The following is a 12,026-nucleotide window of genomic DNA, read 5'->3' as shown; positions in this document are numbered from 1 at the left end:
CTGTGCTAATAAAGTAGACTGTATAAATATGGCAGGCCTGTCAACAGTAAATGCCTCGATAAGATGTATTAGCAGCGATAAACATGACCTTTTCACGCTGCTTTCAACTGAGAGGATGGACATTGACCTGCTGGAAACTTTCATATCTACAGTATTCGTGCCGCCAGGGTTGTAAAATATTTTAAAAACAAACACATCTCTTATGATGCCAGTGGAATTCTGACAAGCTTTGTGCTGTAGATTACTTGGCAAAGGAGGATTTTACTGAACGTGATTCATGTACTTCTGTTTTTCACTTTCAGTAAATGAACATTTATCTCTTCTGCTTCCAGACACACATTTGAGCATTCACCTTAATAGGCACATTTCTCACTAAACAAAGCCAGTATGTTCTAAAATTAGAGTCCTCATTATACACATAAAGAAGAACTGAGAAACCACATCTTCTATACTAGAGAATGAGGTCTGCAAATGTACTGTGGACTATACGAATATACGACCAAATACTGGGGAGAAGGGAAAAGGAATTGCTTTATACTCAGCCTATACGTTCTCCTGGTGCCTGTAGTTCCTCAAATGCCTCCTTGGAGGATTGCGCTCGGATGAAGAGAAAACTCTCTCGGTGCAGAGTTGCATAGAAGAATCCAACGAAAAAAACATCCAGCGAAGCAGTGGAGTATGTTGAATAAAAACTTCTCCTTTATTATAACAGCCTTAAAAGTCAGCACTACACATAAAATCGGAAAAAGGGGAGGGGGGGCGTCAGACTGACGCGTTTCGGATGTTAATCCTTCTTCGAAGACTTCGAAGAAGGATTAACATCCGAAACGCGTCAGTCTGACGCCCCCCCTCCCCTTTTTCCGATTTTATGTGTAGTGCTGACTTTTAAGGCTGTTATAATAAAGGAGAAGTTTTTATTCAACATACTCCACTGCTTCGCTGGATGTTTTTTTCGTTGGATTCTTCTATACGAATATACAACAGGTTTGTAGAAAGCAGATATAGAAGGATCAGCATGTAACTGTGAAAAGAGATGTGTTGCAGAGAAGTTATTGATTTGGAGTGCCGTCGTCCTGTGTCACACTTCACATTACAAAACTATATACGACCGATTTAATAAGGAAGATACTGTATAAACTATTATAGTCTATTTACATCAAGTATGGTAAATGTTCCACTCAAAAATGTCATGTTCCATGTCCTTATTTTGTTTATAACATCCAATACCATGGATATAATCCACTAGTGGGATGTTCATGAAGTGGTCACACACGTGCAGTTCTCTGTCTCTGTGTCTTGGCTCTACAATATTGGTGCATGGTAGACGGACTCATCTGGGCCTGGGCTCTGTGAGATTGTTGTGCATGAAAAATGATAGGACAGTAGCATAGGATCAGAGGAATGGTACAGCCCGCAGACAATGTGCAACAATGGGGACAGTGGGACCGAGTCAGTCATATATGACAAGGTGAACACCATCATAAATGAGGTACACTCCCTACTGGGCTGTGCGCTTGGGGTGAAATGTATGTGAGCCTTAAACCACTGAGCTACTAAGACTAGGTGAAAGATCAGGACCAAGATGGATCAGTAGTCTGTCATTTTCGCTTGCTCATCCAGAAATGCAACATATACAAACCAACCCTGTACAAGTTGTTCAACGAAGAGTTGTTTGAAATCTTGAATGTATGGCAAGCTATACTTCTAAAAGCAGTAAATCCATAAACTGTTTTATTTGCAGTGTTACAAATTGTAAAGAATATGGCCACCTTTTGGGGTACTTTTTTTTTTAATTTTTTGTTTATGAACTACTTACTTGTTGGCTAAAATAATTGTATGTAATTTGGATTTTGTTAAACATTTCAGTCTTCTGCAGTCTGCATGTATTCTCATACTGTGCAAGCTGCTCAGTCCCATTCAGTGTGAAATTTTGTAACCGCAATGGTATCACATACCGATCAAGTAGTACTCAGTGGAAGGGATCTTCAAGCCATAAAATCATGTATTAGAGATCACTGAACTTCATAGTTCCTCTCTCTGATCCACTGAACACAAATCTAAGCTGACATCGTTGTCACCTAAAAATTCTTAATCAAAGAAGATGTAATGTTTAGAACACCGTAGACTTTAACTTTGTCTCTCCCAGAAATAAATGTTTTCTCACTGACGGATAGGAGATGTTTTTGCTCCCTAATTTTGCGCTATATTACAGGACTTCTCAACTCACAACTGTTTCAACCCTTGCAGGAACTCGTAGATGGGTTTGCGTTGAATCATCTCTCATTTCTTGCTACACCTTGCTGGATTTGCTCAGGGCCTTGCCTGATGGACTGTCCTCCACCATCATTCTTGGCTCCATTAAACTATGGCGTCAATCCCAATTTCATTACCACTTCAAACCATCCCTCACCCCTGTTGTCTGTTTTTAACAACCTTATGTTCCTGATCATCCTGGATGCTAGACCATTTCATTGGTGGATACAACAACGCTTTATACACCTTCAAAATTTTAGGGTCAATAATCCCTCTTACCATACAGATATTTTTATCTCTATACCTTCGGCCCTTCTCAGAGGGTTTTCATTCCATTCAAATATTTTACTTAGAGACCTTCCTCCAAACTCCTCTAGCCTTAGTTCCACCCAGTTTGGATGAATCTGCTTTGATGACCCATTTGGTAGAGGTACTATCTCTCGCCTGTGCTTTATCTTTACAAAGGATAACTGACTTCCGTAATGTAACGGCTGCCACAGGACCTGGGATATTAGGGGGCCCGGCGGGCCTCTGATGTGATTTTTTTTTTTTTTTTGTTTTTTTCTTTAAATAGGCAGTTACCTGCTGGAGTAGTGTTTGCCTTAAGGTAATGCTGTACCTTTATTGTTTTTATATATAATCCTTATTTGTATGCCCCTGACGTGGGTTTTATATATTTTGTATTTGTATGGAATTTTCTTTACAGATCTTTCATTGAAACCTTTTTTTAACACTAAGAATACCACAGAGAGGGGCATTTATTTAATAAGGGGGAGTTCACACTTCGTCAGCTGTGTCCGTGGCTATTGTCTGTTATAAGATTTTAGCAATGGACACTAGCTGAACAGTCTCACATTTCCATTCATTTCAATGGGATTTTATCTTTTGTCCAATAGTGTTTGTTTGCACCCAAGTCTGTTTTTTTTCCAGCGGACAAAAAAATCCTACATGCAGGACTTTTCTTTCAATTAGAAAAAAACGGACAGCAAGTGTCGGTTATTTATTTTTTTTTTAACATGGAAGTCTATGACCAATGGACTTATAACGGACAGTAACTGATAGCCATCAGTTAGAGTCCATTTGTGTCTGTTATAATAGGTATGTATAATATACCTATAATATAATAATAGTAAATGTCCTCCAAAGTTGTCTGTAGATTCTATTTTCCATTTTTAAGTAAACATCCAGTGTAAAACATATCTGCTAAAAATATTTTAGAAACTGATTGTCTAGGGCCAAGTGTCATAATATATGCCTGCTGTTTCTCCAAAGAGGTACCCAGCAACGCCATCATTGATCCAAAGAATATGGACAAAAACAGCAATATTTTGGCACCAATTCATAAGGAAAACTGATTCAGCTGACCCTAACCTATCTGTGGTGCTGGGTTGATATGCTAGGTTTGGGGGACAGACTCCCTATAAAAATGATTTTGAAACATACTATATTATTTTGGAAGAAAAACATATAGCAGAAAGAAAAAAAAAAAAAACAGACTAAATTTTATAGGCAGCTATAAACCCTTCCTAGACTGTGCCCAACATAAAGTAGAATACAAAATGATTTCCTCAGCTGTCAACACCTTGCGGATACACAGCCTTAGAATAGCCCCCTACGGGAAGAATAATAAATCTTGGCTGTTTTTAAAATCCTATCTAATGGCAAAGCTGCAATAAATTGAAGGGGCAGCATTTGCATATGTATCGGTGCACACTCATATATCATGTAACATGAATGTTTATTAAATTCAAAGCTGTATTTTTCCTGTGATCTATTATTTATTACTCTTTAGGCCAGTCTAGTCATGAAATATTTGGATTTTTTGATATAGTGGAATAAATCTAGTTCTCGTGGCATAGCGGTGTGTTGCTTATTGATGTGAAGGAATGTTGCCTTGTTTAGCCTCGGATGAACATTAAATGGGATGTTCAACCCCATGATTTTGTTGAGGTAGTGACCTCCGCCAGAATACGGGTCACTTCCAGTGGTCAGTCACCTGCTCCAAATCAATCATGCATGTGCGCGCTGATTAAGATGAACACTGACACAGAATGCAGTTTTGATCTCAGTCCATGCAACTGGGCGCTCTGGCTGCTCACACAGTACTGAGGTTTATCGAGAAAGTCACAAATCTTATACAGGAATGCAAGAAAGATAAGATAACGGCAGGCTGTAAGCATGTACGTCTTGTATCCGAATACACTGGCGATCAGTCATTGGCTCTTAAGTTTCAACATCTCTTAGATTTCGATTTCCAGAGAAATGATACTGTCTTTCTTGTAAACCACATGACGATCATGTGCGTCAGCCTCTGGGTGCGGTGCCGGATACAGGCGCCATCTTAATGTATAAACGTTGCACAAAGAAAAATATAATTTCTTAAGCAGTATAAAGAATGTATAAAAATAAGAATGGACATGGTCTACCTTCACAATTTTTTTTTTTCTTTTCCTTTTTTTGTTTATATCGATTTGTTAATAGAAGAATTCCTGTTGGAATATACAGATGGGTAACTTAAGATATAACTTATCTTTGGTATCTCACTGTGTAGTAAGAAGTGGATTGTCCACATAATGTGACTATTGCCCATTTTCAGTACATGGTTGGCATGTAGGTTGTTTTGTTCTGCACAGACTTACCATAACATTGTTTCTGCTAGAGGACCTGGATGTTCCTGGATGCATAATGATCTTATTTCTTCTAACATGGCCATATGTAGTAGCAGAAGTATATTACTGAGTCTATGCTCTGCTCTTTGGTTGCTCAGCAACTGTGATCTTAGGGATGTTAAAATATAACCCATTACAATATGTTTGATAGTTACTACGACAGTGGATCACTATATATATATTTCATAGGGAAAACAACTCTGGCAGCAAATATTGTGGAAAAACTAATATGACTAGGTAAAGTAAAGGGGTCATCTGCTATTTTAAGATTGATGATCTATACTTAGCATAAGCCACTGTATTAGTTTGGAGAGGTCACAGTTAAAAAACGGAATAACCCTTTACCGAATTGTGGCCACACCTGGGATTGGTTTATCTCCCTTGAGGATAAAAGGATTGGACATGTTCACACCCTACATGCATGTCCTTTCCGTTCCCAAACATCTACTGTGTAGGAAAAAGATGGGACATCCCATTATAGATTAGATGGCTTGTAGATAACTTTCTTAAGGTTGTCTAATGGCTGATACGCTCTCATGTTCTTTTGGTTATGGCATCCATGACTTTTCCATAAGGGAATGATTTGGTGTACGTCACATGGCAGCAATGAACCATAATAAAATAATGCGTTCTATAGCCTACTGCATATAATTTCACTCTCTATACACCCACCTAGGAGATAAATCTTCACTTTCGTTTAAATGCACTTTCTGGCTGTGACACAGCAGGATCCTGGAATTGTACAGCCCACGTCCATACCTATGTACTGCTCACAACCTTTTATTTGTCAGCTGTGACTCATGCTTCAGAGTCTTTATAACCTATGTGAGCCACAGAGAAGGAATAATAAAAAGTGACATCATTTCTCCATTACCCTCTCTTTTTAGTAGTCATTATATTTACTGAAATAAAGAGCTAGAGGAATGCTGACTTTTCTGAACAATATACGTACTGGGAAATCAATCCTATTTTTTCAGAAAATAAACTGTCACCTAAAGGTCAATAAAATATCATGTGTATTTTTATTTGTTTTGTCACATGACACAGTATTTCTTTCTTTATTTTTGTATAGAGAACTGCCTCTGATACCTTATTGCAGGGGTCAGGAACCTTCGGCTCTCCAGCTGCTGTGAAACTACAACTCCCAACATGCTCCATTCACTTCCATGGGAGTTCCAAGAACAGCAGAGCAAGTGTGCATGCTGGGAGTTGTAGTTTTACAACAGCTGGAGTGCCGAAGGTTGCCTACTCCTGCCTTACTGGATTACATTTAGTGGCTTGCTGTCTATGAAATATTCTTGCTTGCTTTTTCTAGATCAGCCATGGCCTAAGCTTTTAAAATGACTTTACTGTTAGAGTCATAGACAAGGCCATAGAATGGCTCTTTACAGTCTCTGAGCTGTATGAAGCCGTAATATGTCACCCATGGATATTTATGGGGCCCTCCTTTACTTCCATATTCTATACGATTCTATTTTAAGGCATCCATACTGCATCCTGGCTCTGCTACATCGCAGCATACTCAGTTGTATGTACATCTCTGCATATGGAGAGCATACTCAGCTGTGCTACAGCGCTGCTTAAAGGGGTTGTCCCATGAAAAGCATCCTATCTATACTAGTTTATGTGGATTTAAGACTTTTTTCCTAAATACATTGCTTTATCAAAACTCCTTTGTGTGGTCGCTATCTTAATTTATTCACTTCATTGTTTACACTCAGTTTCTGTGGCCACTGGGCTTATCTGCTCAATTCCCAAGTGACTTAGCTGCCTGCTCTCAGGGGGGAGGGAGGGGCTGAGTGCTGGGAGCAGCTTGTGACTGTTTATGTCTAACAAGTAACGTATCTTCTCAGATAGGGGAGGTGAGAGCTCTGGGATTTCTGAACTTGGCTCTTCCACTTATCAGCCGATTTAATTGAATTTGGTCTGATAAAGGCTGAGTTAAAGAGTCCGTTACCTCTGTATGTAATGTAAGCTGACTCAAATCCAGCACTGCTAAATCAGCTTCTACATCTGCATTTACAACCAATCCCTCATTACTTACTGCAAACATAGCAGAGCAAGTGAAACCCCGCCCACCAATGTGCCGAGAAAACCAGGAAGTGAAGAGAGCACAGAGCCTGCAGATTGGTGAACAAGAGTTATGGGAATACCCCTTTAAACTCTGCTACATCTGGCCATTTGGATCACAGGGGTGTTCTTATGTCAGTGTCTGAGCAGCTTCTGTGTTGGAAACTGCTGAATGGATGTTGCATGCAGAAGAAGGAAACCTGTCATGCAGAGTCCAGCCGTGAGCGTTTTGAGCTTTCTGCGGCGAAACGTTTTTCTTTTTTTAAACCAGACACAGAGTACTGCATGTCGGACTGTGTCCGGTTTAAAAAAAACTGTTTAGCCGAGTTTGGGTTTGAAAGATGCCTGCAGGTTTCCGTCTCCTGCCCTGTTTTGTGCAGGAAACTGACACCTACAGAACGGAGACCGGGCGCAGAAGTGAACGAGCCCTGAATCTGATTTTTCATGTTTCACATGACTTAAAAAAAACTTTGCATTAGGCTAAGGCCCATCAGGCTGCAAACGCTGCGCTAAAGTGCTGTGGGAACAACCGTGGCTGGAACGCATCACTATTCTTTCCATAGCGCTTTCAACAGAAAGTTCACAGAATTTTCCTCCATGGACTTTAACATTACATCTACGAGAAAACTGACAGTGTTTCCGTAGATATAATTAACATGCTGCAATTTCCAAAACTTGGCCGGTTTCGGAAATCGCACCATGTCCGTACTGCGATTATAAACACAAAGTGGTCATGGGATTCGCATGAATCCCATCCACTTTGCAAGTACTGTAAGACGCTGCAATGTTGCTGCTGCGGGCAAATCACGGTGTATCCAGTCCATGGGCCCCGGCCTCAGTCTGGTTTTTATGTCCCTCCCAAATGCCACAGATTTGCAGCATTCACCTACTACTTTCTCAGTTTTCATAACCTTATGCCTTGTCCATCCTGGTGTTGAAATTTTAGTGTTGAGGATTATACCTTCCTTAAAGTAATTTGGTCTTTACTTCAGTATACAGATAGAACTGTAATCCTAGAAATGTCATTGTTTATTCTCAACTCCATAGAAATTACGCTGGAAGACTTAGTGTTTTTCAAAAATACCCTTTTACTAAAACTTACTGCATCAATATAATACCGTATATACTCGAGTATAAGCCGACCCGAATATAAGCCGAGGCCCCTAATTTTACCACAAAAAAACTGGGAAAACTTATTGACTCGAGTATAAGCCGAGGGGGGGAAATGCAGCAGCTACTGGAAAATTTAAATGGTCGGAGTTTTTGGGTGCAGTAGTTTCTGGGTACTGGGGAAGGGGAGGGGGTGTTTTGGTTGTCCGTCTGCCCCTTCCCTGAGCTTGAGGACTGGGTTTTTTTTCCCCCACATGGAATTCAGCCTGGCTGAATATAGGGTATCTGCAGTGCTCCTATTAACCCCTTCCCGACGGAACAGGAGCACTGCAGATCATCTATATTCAGTAGACCGGGCACTTTCAGACACAGGGATACCTAATGTGTATGTGTTTCACAGTCATTTTCTACTTTTATATGTATTCTAGGGAAAGGAGTGATTTAGAACTTTTATTCTTTTTTTTTTTTTTTTTTTTTTTTTTTTTTTTTAAAGCGCTTTTTTCACTATTTTATGGGAGATTCTATACATTGCTATTTTTTTGCTTGACTCAAGTATAAGCCGAGGGGGGCTTTTTCAGCACAAAAACTGTGCTGAAAAACACGGCTTATACTCGAGTATATACGGTAATTATAGCAAAAAATATAATAAAATAACTTTCTAACCATAGAATTAAATACTTTATTTGGAAATACATTTTAATAGACATTGGCTTAGTTTTAATTTTATTTTATTATTTTTGCTAGTAATCAAAAAATGTTTCTTCATGATTGATTCATTGTACATGTTGGAACATAGCTGAGGTAAGTGCAAGTGAAATACCTGAGGACAGAACAGAGTACCCCCAGGGCTGTTTGTTCACTATTGTTGCTGAGGAACCGGTTGTTATAGGCCAAGTCTATGACGTTAATATGTAAGCTGAAGGTCTAAATTATATTTTTTTCTTTAAGAAGCTCTTAGGTTGCTATTAGGCAGTAGCTAAATGTCATTGAGTGTTCATATCAATGGTATGCATCAACTATAAATAAAATGATGCGTATGCTCTGTGTAATGGACTTTTTAATGTTTCAGCTGGGGAGGGGGGTGATCTTAGGTTTTCCCGTATCTGTAGTCATCTTCCAGCTGACCACAAATAATCAAATTCTGTCACTCTGCTGTCTGGTTTGTGCACTATAACCGGTAATATACATAATGTCATATGTGACTAATAGTTTCTAGTAAAAATCAAAACCAGTCAAATAAGAAATTCTTACTGTTTCTGCTATATAGTCATGCCTATAGTTTGCACTATTATAGTGCTTAAAGGAGTTGTCCTTTTGGAAAAACTCTTGTTGAATAACCTCCCGGTTGGGATCCCTCTATTAGAACAGAGAGGTGTTGCAATGAGAGACGTTTTCACTGTTTCCATGCAAGTGGAACCCGGTGTTTGCCTTTTAGGTTTAATGGGAGATTGGATTGATATGAAGTCTGGCCTTGGCATTTCACAGTCTCAATCTCTTTTTTTTTTTACAACTTTTGCAGAATTGAAAGCTAAAATGAATCTGCTTATTCACTTTGAGCGTGGCACCCGGCTAAAGAGGAAGGCCCCTCCATATGTATGAGAAAATATGAAGTGGGGGGCCATCTGCCTAGTGTTCTCCTGCTGGATAGAATATTCACCCTGGGCATTACTACCAAGATACCCTGGTTCCTAGCCTCATTTGTTCATCTAAGGTGTACAAAAAGCCTCTTTTAAGCCTAATTGTGCCTTATTTATTGTCCTTATACTCTGTTGGCTCCTTGTAACAGATGCCTTTTGAGTCTTATGAGATGTCATTATGCACTGTTGCTGTATACCATATACAGCTCTGGAAAAAATTAGGAGAGACTGCAAAAGTTTCTCTGATTTTTCTCTTCATTGGTATATTTTTGAGTAAAATGAACATTGTTCTTTTATTATATAAACTACTGACAACTTTTCTCCGAAATTCAAAGCAAAAAAATGTTGTATTTATTTGCAGCAAATGAGAAATCGTCAAAATAATAAAAAAGCAGTGCTGCCAGACCTCAAATAATGCAAAGAAATCAAGCTCATATTCATTTAGAAACATCAATACTAATGTTAACTCCAGAACAGTTCAGAAATCAATATTTGGTGGAATAACCATGATTTTTAATCCCAGCTTTGATGCTTCTTGGCATGCTTTCCATCAGTCGTTCACACTGCTTTTGGGTAACCTTATGCCACTCCTGGCACAAAAATTTAAGCAGTTCTTTGTTTGATGGCTTGTGACTATCCATCGTCCTCTTGATTACATTCCAGAGATTTTCAATGGGGTTCAGGTCTGGAGATTGGGCTGGCCATGACAGGGTCTTGATGTGGTGCTCCTTCATCCACACATTGATTGACCTAGCTGTGTGGCATGGCGCTGTAAAAAAAAACAGTCCTCAGAGTTCACAGGGAGTGCTCTTTGATCTCCTCTTTCTGCTGATTGTTGGGGGACCTAGCAATCGGTCCACTGAGATTTGACACTTATCCCTTATATACTGAATAGGGGATACGTTATACAAATAATGTATTAAAGTAGACAACCCATTTAAAGGGATTCTATCATTAGAATCCATTTTTCAGGCCTACCACATTGGAATAGCCTTAATAGAGGCTATTCTTCCCCTACCTTTAGATGTCTCTTCAGTGATGCCCTCCATCTTCTTCACCGCGTCTTCAACCGAAAGCGCCGACTGTGCATGTGCGGCGGCTATTTTACTGTGGCCTCTTACGCGATAGTCTGTTGGGCCAAATGAAAGTGGCCGCTGCATATGTGCAGTCAGCACTTTCCGTTGAATATCACCATAACGTTGACACGGAGAAGACATGTAAAGGTAGGGGAAGAATAGCCTTTCTTAAGGTTATTCCGATGTGGTAGGCCTGAAAAAAAAGGTTTCTAATGATAGAATCCTTTTATTTCTGTTAATACTGAATTTCCCCATGGTGGGACTGTTAAAGGATTATCTTATCTAAAAGGGGCTCTATCACTAGATTTACGTGTTATGCGCTAAAGATATTCCTGAATAGCCTTTTAAAAAAAAAATCTATATGCAAATGAGCTCAATCGTGCACGGTGGGCATTCCGTGCACCCCTTAGCGTCATAGCTTCCGGGTGCCCACCGCTGCCTCCAAGCCCTCCTCCTCTTGCTTACTCACTGCCTCCATTGTCAGCGTTTTCTATTGAAATCATGCGCGTGCGCAGTAGCGCCCCCTCCAGCTTGATTTCAATAGAAACTGCCGACGATGGAGGCAGTAATTAAGCAGGAGGAGGAGGGCTTGGAGGCTCAAGGAAGAGTGGTGGGTGTCCAGAAGCTATGATGCTAAGGGGTGCACGGAACGCCCACTGTGCACAATCGAGCACATTTGCATATCAATTTCCACGGCAATTAACAAAAACGGGGGGGGGGGTCTTTTTACAAACTAATAACAGCATCTGAATAGCCTTTTTAAACGCTATTCAGGCATATCTTTAGCTCATAACATGTAAATCTAGTGATAGAGCCCCTTTAATGTAAAGAAATGTAACTACTGTGACTCATCATAATTTTCTACCCATAAATACCCCCAGTGTCACTTAGCTTCTTGTATTTTGGTAGGTCCATACAAGGTGCATTACCTAATTAAGTAGGGCTACTAAGCTCAGAAATAGCACTGTTTAGTGTAAGTAGATAGTAAAATACGGAAAAATAATTAGTTTTTTTTATTTTTTTTTATTTGTTAATGGTTCCTGCTGTGTCTGGAGTTGCCTTTTTAGATGGTCTGTTTTAAAAGAAAAAAAAAAGTAAAAAATCATTGCAGTAAAGTGTGTAGTTAGTAAAAGATTCATAAAAGAGAGTCCCTGTATCTAGGTCACTGTAGAAGCCTATAAACATTATATACACAAGAGCGAACATGTTTT

At 39.5% G+C, this 12,026-nt stretch overlaps 1 protein-coding gene across 1 annotated transcript in view; it reads left to right on the top strand.

Moving 5' to 3' along the window:
* The window catches only part of KIAA1671 (KIAA1671 ortholog), a 149,383-nt gene that overhangs the window by 104,404 nt on the left and 32,953 nt on the right, over positions 1 to 12,026 (top strand). The gene's annotated exons all lie outside the window — the stretch shown is intronic.

Source organism: Leptodactylus fuscus, chromosome 1 (assembly GCF_031893055.1).
Source record: "Leptodactylus fuscus isolate aLepFus1 chromosome 1, aLepFus1.hap2, whole genome shotgun sequence".
Lineage (NCBI taxonomy): Eukaryota > Metazoa > Chordata > Amphibia > Anura > Leptodactylidae > Leptodactylus > Leptodactylus fuscus.
Note: the sequence above shows the minus strand (reverse complement) of the source record. Positions and strands in the feature narration are given on the sequence as shown.